At 37.7% G+C, this 15,038-nt stretch overlaps 1 protein-coding gene across 5 annotated transcripts in view; it reads right to left on the reverse strand.

The window, feature by feature from the left end:
- RNLS (renalase, FAD dependent amine oxidase) overlaps positions 1-15,038 on the reverse strand; it is a 311,199-nt gene that overhangs the window by 94,615 nt on the left and 201,546 nt on the right. The gene's annotated exons all lie outside the window — the stretch shown is intronic.

A 15,038-nucleotide genomic window follows, 5' to 3' on the forward strand; every position in this document is an offset into this window, starting at 1 on the left:
GACTGTTTCCTTCATCTTTGTGTTTTCATTCTAAAGGCTCCCAAATCATGTAAAATTATAATAAAATTAATTTGTATTTGCCTTTTATTAATCTGCTTTTTTGTCAGTTGATTTCCATCGAACCTTCAGAGGGTGAAGGAGAAGTTTTCCCTTGGCCCCTACAATAGTATAGATAAATACATAAACCAGTAACATAGCCATTTATTACCACTATAAAGTATTATGTGCTGTATATACTGGTATGCACTATACTTTTATATGACTGGCAAAGCAGTAGGTTTATTTACAGCAGCATCACCACAAATATATGAGTAATGCATTTTGCTATGGCATTATGACGGCTACAATATCACTAGGTCATAGGAATTTTTCAGCTCCATTATAATCTTACAGGACCACCGGTGTCATTAACTGGAATGTTGTTATGTGGCACTTGATCATATATGCTTTAATGTTGAAGAGTGAGTTAAATTAGTAACAGGGAATTCTTTGATTTGGTTAATTTAAATGTGAAAATGGATTGCTATTTAAGCAGAGTGTATAAAATAAAAATTTTTTTTCATATTCTAATAAAATGGCCAGTTTAAATAATATTTTGAACAAAAAAATTCCTCCCAGACCAAGGTGTTTTTTAGTTAATAGGGAAAAATAGTGCTAAAATTTCACCTGATTTTTTTTCTTATCTTTCTTTTCTGTCACTCCTCTGGCTCTTTTTCCCAATGAATGAATGAACCTGGGAATAATTATCCGTCTGATATGTGATAAGTGGTTTCTAGCTATTTAATATGCCTTTTCCTGATAACTAATTTGCCAGATAGATTTTCCAAAAATGGTTGCAACAATAGCTCCCATCCCTGATTCCCTTCTTAAATATGACTTTGACAACCTTTCTATCAAGAGGTAGGTCTATATCCCCTTCCCTTGAATCTAAGAGGGTCTGTGGTTAAGGCAGAACTGACACTCAGTGACTTTTGAGCTAAGTCATAAAAGATGATACGACTTATGCCTGGTTCTGACTCAATCTTGGAACCCAGCCATCATGTTGTTAAGAATCTCAGGACATTTACAGAGGCTTCATAGGTTTCTGGCAGACAGCTCCAGCCTACATCAGCATCAACCAACAGACTTGTGAGTGAAGATGCCTCCTGAAGGTATCAGCCCCCAGCTGTCCAGTCACCTCCCAGCTTTTGAGTCTTTCCAGCTGAGACCCCAGACACCGAGGCACAGAGACAAACATCTGCATTGTAACCTGTCCAAATATCAGACCCACAGAGTTCTGGGCATAATATAATGATTGTTTTATGTCACCAAAGTTTGGAGTGGCTTGTCACATTGCAATAAAAAATTGCAGAGATGAACGGGACATGCCCAAGATGGTGGAATAGGAACAGCTCCAGCCTCCAGCTCCCAGCATGAGCGACACAGAAGATGGGTGATTTCTGCATTTTCAACTGAGGTACCAGGTTCATCTCACCGGGGTGTGTTGGACAGTTGGCACTGGTCCATGGGTGCAGTCCAACCAGCGAGAGTTGAAAGAGGGTGAGGCATTGCCTCACCTGGGAAGTACAAGGGGGAAGGGAATTCCTTTTCCTAGCCAAAGGAAATTGAGACACTCAACACCTGGAAAATCGGGTAGCTCCCACCCTAATACTGCGCTTTACCAAGGGTCTTAGTAAACGGCACACCAGGAGATTATATTCCAAACCTGGCCTACAGGGTCCCACGCCCACGGAGCCTCCTTCATTGCTAGCACAGCAGTCTGTGATCTACCGGCAAGGCAGCAGCGAGGCTGGGGGAGGGGCGCCCGCCATTACTGAGGCTTAAGTAGGTAAACAAAGCCACCGGGAGGCTCGAATTGGGTGGAGCCTACCACAGCTCAAGGAGGCCGGCCTGCCTCTGTAGACTCCTCCTCTGGGGACAGAGCATAGCTAAACAAAAAGCAGCAGAAGCCTCAGCAGAGTTAAATGCTCCTGGTCTGACAGCTTTGAAGAGAGCAGTGGATCTCCCAGCACGGAGGCTGAGTTCTGAGAATGGACAGACTGTCTGCTCAAGTGGGTCCCTGACCCCTGAGTAGCCTAACTGGGGGACATCCCCCACTAGGTGCAGACCAACACCTCACACCTCACAAGCAGGGTACACCCCTGAGACGAAGCTTCCAGAGCAAGAATCACACAGCAACACTCGCTGTTTAGCAATATTCTATCTTCTGCAGCCTCCGCTGCTGATACCCAGGCAAACAGGGTCTGGAGTGGACCTCAAGCAAACTCCAACAGACTTACAGCTGAGGGTCCTGACTGTTAGAAGGAAAACTAACAAACAGAAAGGACACCCACACCAAAACCCCATCAGTACATCACCAACATCAAAGACCAAAGGCAGATAAAACCACAAAGATGGGGAAAAAGCAGTGCAGAAAAGCTGGAAATTCAAAAAATCAGAGCATATCTTCCCCTCCAAAGGAACGCAGCTCATCGCCAGCAATGGAACAAAGTTGGACGGAGAATGACTTTGATGAGTCGAGAGAAGAAGGCTCAGTCGATCTTCTCAGAGCTAAAAGAGGAACTACGTAACCGGTGCAAAAAAACTAAAAACCTTGAAAAAAGAATGGATGAATGGATAACTAGAATAATCAATCCAGAGAAGACCTTAAAAGAACTGATAGAGATGAAAACCATAACACGAGAACCACGTGACAAATGCACAAGCTTCAGTAACAGACTCGATCAACTGGAAGAAAGACTATCAGTGATTGAAGATCAAATGAATGAAATGAAGCGAGAAGAGAAGTGTAGAGAAAAAAGAGTAAAAAGAAATGAACAAAGCATCCAAGAAATATGGGATTATGTGAAAAGACCAAATCTACGTCTGATTGGTGTGCCTGAAAGTGACGGGGAAAATGGAACCAAGCTGGGAAACACTCTGCAGGATATCATCCAGGAGAACTTCCCCAACCTAGTAGGGCAGGCCAACATTCAAATTCAGGAAATACGGAGAACGCCACAAAGATACTCCTCAAGAAGAGCAACTCCAAGACACATAATTGCCAGATTCACCAAAGTTGAAATGAAGGAAAAAATGTTAAGGGCAGCCAGAGAGAAAGGTCGGGTTACACACAAAGGGAAGCCCATCAGACTAACAGCAGATCTCTTGGCAGAAACTCTCCAAGCCAACAGATTGGGGGCCAATATTCAACATTCTTAAAGAAAAGAATTTTCAACCCAGAATTTCATATCCAGCCAAACTAAGTTTCGTAAGTGAAGGAGAAATAAAATCCTTTACAGACAAGCAAATGCTTAGAGATTTTGTCACCACCAGGCCTGCCCTACAAGAGATCCTGAAGGAAGCAAAGGAACAACAGGTACCACCCATTGCAAAAACATGTCAAAATGTAAAGTCCATCGATGCTAGGAAGGAACTGCATCAACTAGCAAGCAAAATAACCAGCTAATATAATAATGACAGGATCAAGTTCATACCTAACAATATTAATGTTAAAAATAAATGGACTAAATGGTCCAATTAAAAGACACAGACTGGAAAATTGGATAAAGAGTAAAGACCCATCAGTTTGCTGTATTCAGGAGACCCATCTCACATGCAGAGACACATATAGGCTCAAAATAAAGGGATGGAGGAAGATCTACCAAGCAAATGGAAAACAAAAAAAAAAAGCAGGGCTTGCAATCCTAGTCTCTGATAAAACAGACTTTAAACCATCAAAGATCAAAAGAGACAAAGAAGGCCATTACACAATGGTAAAGGGATCAATTCATCAGGAAGAGCTAACTATCCTAAATATATATGCACCCAATACAGGAGCACCCAGATTCATAAAGCAAGTCCTTAGAGACTTACAAAGAGACTTAGACTCCCATACAATAATAATGGGAGACTTCAACACCCCACTGTCAACATTAGACAGATCAGCGAGACAGAAAGTTAACAAGGATATCCAGGAATTGAACTCAACTCTGCACCAAGCTGACCGAATAGACATCTACAGAACTCTCCACCCCAAATCAACAGAATATACATTCTTCTCAGCACCACATCGCACTTATTCCAAAATTGACCACATAGTTGGAAGTAAAGCACTCCTCAGCAAATGTACAAGAACAGAAATTATAACAAACTGTCTCTCAGATGACAGTGCAATCAAACTAGAACTCAGGACTAAGAAACTCAATCAAAACCGCTCAACTACATGGAAACTGAATAACCTGCTCCTGAATGACTACTGGGTACATAATGAAATGAAGGCAGAAATAAAGATGTTCTTTGAAACCTATGAGAACAAAGATACAACATACCAGAATCTCTGGGACACATTTAATGCAGTATGTAGAGGGAAATTTATAGCACTAAATGCCCACAAGAGAAAGCAGGAAAGATCTAAAATTGATACCCTAACATCACAATTAAAAGAACTAGAGAAACAAGAGCAAACACATTCAAAAGCTAGCAGAAGGCAAGAAATAAGATCAGAGCAGAACTGAAGGAGATAGAGACACAAAAAACCCTCCAAAAAATCAATGAATGCAGGAGCTGGTTTTTTGAAAAGATCAACAAAATTGATAGACTGCTAGCAAGACTAATAAAGAAGAAAAGAGAGAAGAATCCAATAGATGCAATAAAAAATGATAAAAGGGCTATCACCACCGACCCCACAGAAATACAAACTACCATCAGAGAATACCATAAACACATCTACGCAAATAAACTAGAAAACCTGAATAAATGGATAATTTCCTGGACACTTACACTCTCCCAAGACCAAACCAGGAAGAAGTTGAATCCCTGAATAGACCAATAGGAGGCTCTGAAATTGAGGCAATAATTAATAGCCTACCAACCAAAAAAAGTCCAGGACCAGATGGATTCACAGCCGAATTCTATCAGAGGTACAAGGAGGAGTTGGTACCATTCCTTCTGAAACTATTCCAATCAATAGAAAAAGAGGGAATCCTCCCTAACTCATTTTACGAGGCCAACATCATCCTGATACCAAAGCCTGACAGAGATACAACAAAAAAAGAGAATTTTAGATTAATATCCCTGATGAACATTGATGCAAAATTCCTCAATAAAATACTGGCAAACTGAATCCAGCAGCACATAAAAAAGCTTATCCACCATGATCAAGTGGACTTCATCCCTGGGATGCAAGGCTGGTTCAACATACGCAAATCAATAAACATAATCCAGCATATAAACAGAACCAAAGACAAAAACCACATGATTATCTCAATAGATGCAGAAAAGGCCTTTGACAAAATTCAACCTCCCTTCATGCTAAAAACTCTCAATAAATTAGGTATTGATGGAATATATCTCAAAATAATAAGAGCTATTTATGACAAACCCACAGCCAATATCATACTGAATGGGCAAAAACTGGAAGCATTCCCTTTGAAAACTGGCACAAGACACGGATGCCTTCTCTCACCACTCCTATTCAACATAGTGTTTGAAGTTCTGGCTAGAGCAATCAGGCAAGAGAAAGAAATAAAGGGTACTCAGTTAGGAAAAGAAGAAGTCAAATTGTCCCTGTTTGCAGATGACATGATTGTATATTTAGAAAGCCCCATCGTCTCAGCCCAATATCTCCTTAAGCTGATAAGCAACTTCAGCAAAGTCTCAGGATACAAAATTAATGTGAAAAAATCACAAGCATTCTTATACACCAGTAACAGACAAACAGAGAGCCAAATCATGAGTGAACTCCCATTTACAACAGCTTCCAAGAGAATCAAATACCTAGGAATCCAACTTACAAGGGATGTAAAGGACCTCTTCAAGGAGAATTACAAACCACTGCTCAGTGAAATAAAAGAGGACACAAACAAATGGAAGAACATACCATGCTCATGGATAGGAAGAATCAATATGGTGAAAATGGCCATACTGCCCAAAGTAATTTATAGATTCAGTGCCATCCCCATTAAGCTACCAATGACTTTCTTCACAGAATTGGAAAAAACTGCTTTAAAGTTCATATGGAAACAAAAAAGACTCTGCATTGCCAAGACAATCCTAACCCAAAAGAAAAAAGCTGGAGGCATCATGCTACCTGACTTCAAACTATACTACAAGGCTACAGTAACCAAAACAGCATGGCACTGGTACCAAAACAGAGATATAGACCAATGGAACAGAACAGAGTCCTCAGAAATAATACCACACATCTACAGCCATCTGATCTTTGACAAACTTGAGAAAAACAAGAAGTGGGGAAAGGATTCCCTATTTAATAAATGGTGCTGGGAAAATTGGCTAGCCATAAGTAGAAAGCTGAAACTGGATCCTTTCCTTACTCCTTATATGAAAATTAATACAAGATGGATTAGACACTTAAATGTTAGACCTAAAACCATAAAAACTCTAGAAGAAAACCTAGGTAATATCATTCAGGACATAGGCATGGGCAATGACTTCATGTCTAAAACACCAAAAGCAACGGCAACAAAAGCCAAAATTGAGAAATGGTATCTAATTAAACTAAAGAGCTTCTGAACAGGAAAAGAAACTACCATCAGAGTGAACAGGCAACCTACAGAATGGGAGAAAATTTTTGCAATCTACTCATCTGACAAAGGCCTAATATCCAGAACTTATAAAGAACTCAATCAAATTTACAAGAAAAAAATAAACAACCCCACCAAAAAGTGGGCAAAGGATATGAACAGACAGTTCTCAAAAGAAGACATTCACACAGCCAACAGACACATGAAAAAAATGCTCATCATCACTCATCATTAGAGAAATGCAAATCAAAACCACAGTGAGATACCATCTCACACCAGTTAGAATGGCAATCATTAAAAAATCAGTAAACAACAGGTGCTGGAGAGGATGTGGAGAAACAGGAACACTTTTACACTGTTGGTGGGACTGTAAACTAGTTCACTCACTGTGGAAAACAGTGTGGTGATTCCTCAAGGATCTAGAACTAGAAATACCATTTGACCCAGCCATCCCATTACTGGGTATATACTCAAAGGATTATAAATCATGCTGCTATAAAGACACATGCACATGTATGTTTATTGCAGCACTTATTCACAATAGCACAGACTTGGAATCAACCCAAATGTCCATCAGTGACAGACTAGATTAAGAAAACGTGGCACATATGCACCATGGCATATTATGCAGCCATAAAAAAGGATAAGTTCTTGTCCTTTGTAGGGACATGGATGCAGCTGGAAACCATCATTCTCAGCAAACTATCGCAAGAACAGAAAACCAATATTGCATGTTCTCACTCTTAGGCTGGAATTGAACAATGAGATTACTTGGACACAGGAAGGGGATCATCACACACCGGGTCCTGTTGTGGGGAAGCGGGTGGGGAGGGATAGCATTAGGAGATATACCTAATGTAAATGACGAGTTAATGAGTGCAGCACACCAACATGGCACATGTATACATATGTAACAAACCTGCACGTTGTGCACATGTACCCTAGAACTTAAAGTATAATAATAAAAAAAAAATTGCAACAACGAAGGAGGTTGATTATCTTTTCATGATTATTGATCATTTGTCTTTCTTCTGTGTACTGTCTATTCATAAATTTTGCCTGTTTGACTCTTGAGTTATTTGTCTTGGTCATATTTTCTGCATATTAATCCTACTTTTGTATTCAACCAGTTGCTTGCTAGGTAATAGAGAAATTTGAGTTTTATGTATCCGTTCATTCTTTTCATTTTAATTTTGGGGTTTTGTGTCTTTTTTTTTTTTTTTGAGACCATGTCTCACTCTGGCGCCCAGGCTGGAGTGCAGGGGTGCCATCTCTGCTCACTGCAAGCTCCGCCTCCTGGATGTGCACCATTCTCCTGCCTCAGCCTCCTGAATAGCTGGGACCACAGGCGTCCGCCACCATGCCCGGCTATTTTTTTTTTTTGTATTTTTAGTAGAGATGGGGTTTCACCATGTTAGCTGGGAGGGTCTCGATCTCCTGACCTCGTGCTCTGCCAGCCTCGGCCTCCCAAAGTGCTGGGATTACAGGCGTGAGCCACTGTGCCCGGCCAGTTTTGTGTCTTTTTTAGAAAAAGGCTTTCCCATTTGAAGATTATAAAAATATCCTATACTTTCTTCCAGCACTTTTATACCTTTTCTCATTCATCATAAAATCAATCTCTTACTCTATCTTGAATTTATTATTTTACATGGTATGAGACAGTGAAAATCTAACCCTTTTTAGATGGATAGTCAGTTGTCTCTGTACCATTTATTTAAGTCATCCATTCTTTTTCCATTGATTTGAAATGCCTCCTTTATGAACTAAATTCTTAAATAAATATATATCTATTTCTAGACTGTCTATTCTGAACCATTAAACTGTTTGATCATTACTACAAAAGTGCCATTTTAATTTATATAGCTTTTTGATATGTTCTGATATCTGGTAGAACACATAGTATGGTCTAATTTTTCTTTCCCCAGAAATATCTTCGCAGATTTTAAGAATTTCATCTTTCAGATAAATTTCAGAATAAACTTGCCAAGTGCCTTGCTTAATGTGTAGCAAACTGACATATTTATTATGTCTTCTTGTATATTAACTTGGTATATTTCCCCATATATCCAGGCCATTTTGTAGATCCTTTAGTAAAGTTTTAGACATTTTCTTCATCTACGCATGTACAATTATTTTAGGTTTATTCCTAGGTAGTCTGTTGTTTTTGTTATTCTTGTGGATAGTTTTTAAAAAAATAATATTTCAAATTGTCCATTGCTGAGGTATAGTAAAACTATTGAATTGTGTATATATTTGTATGTGCATTTATATATATACACATCAAAAATATTTTTTGTTTTTTATATTCAGCTTTTAAAAAATTCTTTTATTAGTCATAATAGGCTTTCAGCTGATTCTCCTTGAATTTTCCCTCTAATTGTAGATGACTGTCTCTTTGAATTATAGATTATAGTAGGTTTCTGTGATTAAACAAATATTAAGATATATCAAATAGAGCCAGTTTTAAAGTGCAAATTATATATCACTTAAAAGTTTCTAAATTTTAGAAAAATTTTTATCCATGTTTTCTGAAATCTACTTTATACTTAGTTATCTACAACAGGGGCTGGTAAACTACCATCCATGGGCCAAATCTGACCCCCTGTCTGGTTTTTATATTCCCCCCAGCTGATACAAAGTGATTTAAAAATACCAAAATAACAATATTTTTGATACATACAAATTAAATGAAGTTCAAATTTCAGTATCCATAAATAAAGTTTTCTTGGAACCAACCATGCTCACTCATATCTATTATCCATTATCACTTTCCTACTACAATGGCAGAGTGGAGTAGTTGTGACATAGACTGTGTATGTTACTTTTATTGCTTTGCAGTGCTGCTGGGTACACTACAGATCATACTGACATAGTTATCATTTGATTGTATTTTACATGCCATGTTGTACTGTGACATCGTATTATTTTTTAAATTGCCTTTTCATACCTATCATCTCAAAACAGTAAAAGAAGAGAAAAGTGGACTTCAAATGACAGGCACAGTGGAGTGTAGATGACTGTTATCAAATTAGATGGCAAAGCATTGTGTTTATTGTGCATGACACTTTGGCTATGCTAAAAAAAATACTATATATATATATATATAGGCATTTCTAGATTAAACACTCATCACATTATTTTCAACTCACCAGTAACCAATAGTCATAGAAATAAAAAATTAAATTGAATATATCATCACAGTAGAATTTTTTCACAAAAATAAAAAGTGCAAATAACACTGCATCAAAAATAATTTTCTGTGTGGCTCATTTGTTTCCCAGGCAAAGAAAGCTAGTTACTGAGGATGAATCAATTAAATTGTGTTTGATTATGGCAGTTGAATAAATTATCCAGATAGAGCAAACTTGTTTAAAACTGTTAGCTTTTTTATGAGAACAGTTGCTTGAATAGTTGAGAATACTGGAAACAATATCAATTGTTGTCTAAAAGACAAAGCAAATAATTTTGAGTGGTTTTCCTTGCATCTTGACGAGTTGACAGATATAGCTGATACTACTCAGTTATTATTTATCTGAGGAGTCAATTCTGAGTCTACAGTGATTAAAGAATTAGCCTCAATGAATAGTCTGCATTGTAAAACTATAGGTGACAACATTTCCAAAAAAACTGAGAGAATACAAATTCTGCACAACCTGAAGGGGAATCTTCTAAGATGTGTTCCAATAGACGGTGGTAAAAATATTTATTTTTAAGCAGAAAAAGGACTTAATTGTACAAATTCATACAGCTTTTCAAAATGCAAGGCATCTTAAACCTATAGTGACTTCTTATATTATTCATTGGCAGGTACTTTGTGGAAAATATTTAAATCTATCATGTGTAATTGAAATAGTAGCATCAATGATGATATTCATTTACTTTTGTGGACTTAACCATCATTAGTCCTGTAAATTTTTGTTAGAATAGAATCTGAATATTCTACTTCTCCATCACATGGCAGAAACAATTGCTAACCAGTAGTAACATTTCATTATGATTTGTTTGAGCTCAGGGCCAAGATTGAAATTTTTATGAATGAGATGCACCACTATCACCTACTATAATTGGATACTGAATAGTTTTGGAAATGAGCTTTCCTACAGACTGTTAATGTTTCTTTAAAAATGCAACCTAAAATTATTAGGCAAAACAGCACTTACAAGTGAAATTTATACTGTGGTAAAGTCATTTCAGTGACAACTAATATTGTTTGAATCACATGTAATGTCAAACTGCTTTCTACATTTCCTGTGCTGTCAAAAGTTACAACAAGAAGCAAGACCTTCATTTCCACATAAATGTGCAGCAGATATATTTTTCGAATTCAAACTACAATTCCAGCAGTGGATTTTTTTGGACTTTGATGCAAGTGCAAATGAAATTTCCTTATTTCAAAATCCATTTAACTGTGCAATTGAGGAGCTTCCACCTACCCTTCAATTGGAAGTAATTAATATAATGACATGCTAAAAGGCAAATACCAAGAGAAGAATCTAATAGAATTATTAAGTGCCTTTTAAATGATTGTGCTAAATTAAAATCATATGTTCATCAACAGATATTAGTATTTGACAGTATCTATTTGTGTGAAAAGATATTTTCAAAGACAAAATATATAAAACCTCATTATGAATCAGCATTAACAGATGGGCATGAGCAATTGATTCTGATGATAGGAAACACTAAGTTTGAACCCCAATTATGTGAAATGTTATCACTCTCCCACAATAAAAAAAATCAATTTTTCTCATCAGTAGACCTATATTATAGAAAATTATACTTAACTATTATTATCATCAAATTTTCCATTTTTGTCAACAAAGATTTATAGAAATTTGTTTTCTATCTTGTCATGTAATTGCCCACATAATATCCTTGATTTTGACTCTCAGCCTGAAAAGTCTAACATGTTTAATTTTTTGGGTCTTAACAGAAAAATGTTGCCAATCCCTGACATAGACTATTCTCTTATGCCCTTTATTATCAAAGGTGTCTACTAAAGATAATTCTTAAAATAATTTTATAAGTTCATGTTTGTTGAGTGCTTACTACCTGCAAAGCTGTTTAAGTTCAGACACTTTCTCAAGGTCAAACACTGGTAAATGAATTAACCATTATTTAGATGGTTAATAATGACATAGATAGTACTGTAGTTATAATTCTCATTTTACACATGAAAAAACTTAGGCTCAGAGAGGTTAAGTAATTACTCAAAGCCACACAACTGAGGCTTTGCAGCCAGGAATATGGGATTAAATCATGGTTAATTTCCTTACCACTGTATGACCTTGGGAAAGGCTGTGAACTTCAATTTCTCTACACTATAAATTGAAAATTACAGGACTACCTATATCATAGGGTTGATTTAAACATTAGATTAATTACTATATAGAAAGCACTTAGAACAACTATAGCTCTAGTGTGGAGTAGTCAGAAATGGCCTGGAAGTTCACTTTCAGTAAAGAGATTAATAAAATAGTTTATTATGTACCAGGAGTTGATGGAGAACAGTTCCCAATTCAGTTGTCAATTTGAACTTTTCACTTATGAAATCTATGCTATTGAGTTGACATTTGTTAAGGAAAAGAACCTAATGTCTGATAAACAGGCAAAAAATAAATATTACCTTTAAATATGACTATTGAAGATGTACTAAGTAGTTGAGAAAGCCAGTTGGGGTCATACTCACTTGGGCTTATGCCTAACTTTGCCTCCTTGTTAGCTGTGTGACCTTGGTCAAATCACTTAACCTTTCTGAGCTGAAGTACCTTCCTCTATAAAATGTAGATTTTAAGTAGCCTATTATACAGGATGGTGTGAGGATTTTAAAAGATCATGTATCAAAAGTACCTAAGATGAAACCTGATTTAAGAATGTGCTCAGCAAATGCTAGCTCATTTCCTTAGATTTGCCTTTGTACACTGACCCAAGGCTTGCAAGGCAAAGCAAGGCAAAACTAAATAAAAACAAAATGAAGTTAAAAAGCCCAAACAAATAAAAACCCCTTGTTAATTGGGTGTTGGTGGATAAAAAGACTCTGAAAGTACATCCAGTCAAATTTGAATTTCAGGTAAACTATGAAATTATTTGTAGTATAAGTATATCCCAAGCATTGCATGGGATATACTTACACTCACTAAATTCTTCACTGTTTATTCAAAATCCCAATTGAACTGGATGTCAAGTATTTCTATTTATTAAACCCGGCAGCTGAGACATGGTAGAATTTAGTAAGCCTAGACATGACAGACTCCTGAATAGCCAAGGCACAGAATTCAAAAGAGTCAAACATGTTTCCAACTTGCTAACTGCAAAAGCATCAAGGAAAAGGTTGACCCCACTCTCTCTGTCTCTGCCAAGTAAAGAGCCCAGATGGGAAACCCCAGGTGAGTGATTTAGCCTCCTGTGCACACTCTATGGGAGCCTGGTGCAGAGGTTGCTGGGAAAAACCGTGGCAGCCTGCCCTAGGTTTTCCTTTGGGTGGGGCCCTGCGGTTATGGTGTGGTGACTCTTTGTCACTGTGCCCCTGCCACGCCCTGCTTAGTCCACCTGGTGGTTGGGGGTGGGGGCAGAAGAGAGGTTACAGGCAGAAAAAAGGGCTTATCAATGTAACGTATTTCTTAGGTGGTTTGTGCATTGCTGTTTGGGCTTGCAAAACTTTAATTATTACTTTGATGCAGACTGGCTGCAGATTGTCACTGCCAGGCCTGATTTAATAGCCTGCTTGCACAAAGTCTGACAGAGATTGCTTTTGTTGCACTTTCTAACAGCTCGTGATGGTGGCTTTTTTACGTTAAGGAGGAAACTCTGTGGTTAAACTGTAGCCTAGGTATTTTTAGAGCCGTTACCATGTTAACCGAAATTTCGTACATTTCACCTGCAGGATATGCAGTCGTGCTTAGGGCCTTCCTTAAACTCTAACAAAAAATATAATTTAACAGTTGTGAATACTGTGTTTAGGACCAACTCCATGTTATCAGAAAAGCTACTGACCAAATACTGTACTGCTAAGAATTCTTTTTTTTGGATGGGTGATACTGTGCCATCAGGGAGTATTTTTTTCCTTGATATAAAAACGAGTTGAAGGAACATAACCAAAAGGCTAAAATTGGTTAGTTCTAAAGGTCAGAGCCTGAAGGCAGTGACCCATTTGTTAATCATTAAGCTTTTCCAAGCCGTCTCTGACAGAATTCTGGCTTTCTGCCACTTCTCTGGTCATTTTAAACTGCAAATTCTACTGTTTCAGTTCTTAAGTAGGTTTCAAAGGTTATGAGAAAGGCATAACTTGTTAGCTATTTTTCCTTATCAAACGTCTTTAGGGTTTTGGAAGGCAGAGCTGTTCTGTGTTAAGAGAATCTTCACAGCATACCCAGCCATACAGCATTTAAAGATGGACTCTTGGGTCCTCTGAAAAGGGAGGGTTTCTAGCTATCATTCCCATGTTAATTAGTTTCCACAGATAAGCAGGATGTGAGGGCTGAGGACACCCACTTAGCCATTAGGTATTAGTTCCCAAATCACTGCTATTTCAGGGTAGTTTTCTCCAACAATCCCAACACTGAAAGTTCAAAAAACAGGAGCAAAATAACCACAATGTATTTATCATCTTCTGTCATCAGTTATAAAGTGGAAGTACTTTAAAATATTTTGAATGCATTTTTGTATAGCCCAGTGAAGTTCGAGTGCTATGACGTTTCATTGCCAAATTCAATGCCAGTTTATGCTCTAGTCCATCTGAATAAAAAGTGATCTGTACACCCAAAACACATAAGCAGAACTAAATTTTATGTAGCCAAGGGACATTAAGCTGCTAAAACATTTGCTTCAATATTGAACATGGAATAGTTGTTCTCTATTTCTCAAGGGAAAAAATATACAGTCAAACCTTGCTTATCCACAACCCAAACTTCCGGAAGGCTTAAGTATTTGGAACTGCTCCAAACCCAGAACAGGGGAGGAGTGAGAGGAATACAGTGGGGGTGGGAGAAGTGGGGAACAGAGAGAGACAGAGAATGAACTAGCAGAAAGCAAGCAAGTCAGCTTTTAGAAGTAGACCTGAAGCCCTAGCAACACTGAAAAGAGACCTGGAGCTTACATCTGATTGGCTTTCCAGCCAGAAGGAATGGAGAGCTCTGATTGGCTGGTGATGATGTCTCCAAATAACCAGCCTTTTTCAGGAAAGCAAATTTATGTGGCAGAAAGGACAAGAGACAGAAGAAGCAGGCAAGAAGAAAAGAGAGGAGAACAGAGAGAGAAAAAAAAAACAACAAACCGGCAGATTATTTGTTACGGAGGTGGAGACTGAGACAAAAATGAGAATAACGAGCCTATTTACATAGCTGCTTACAGTTTATGAAGTGCTTTTACATGTAATCATTGATATTGTCTTTACGAAGACCTGCAGGGCTCCCAGAAGTTAAATGGCATGCCCCAGGTCACCCAGCTAGTAAGAAAAATAGTGCATGTCTTCTGGCTACAAATCTAACACTTTTGATATGGAGCAGGTGTTGTGGA

Source organism: Macaca mulatta, chromosome 9, assembly GCF_049350105.2.
Source record: "Macaca mulatta isolate MMU2019108-1 chromosome 9, T2T-MMU8v2.0, whole genome shotgun sequence".
Lineage (NCBI taxonomy): Eukaryota > Metazoa > Chordata > Mammalia > Primates > Cercopithecidae > Macaca > Macaca mulatta.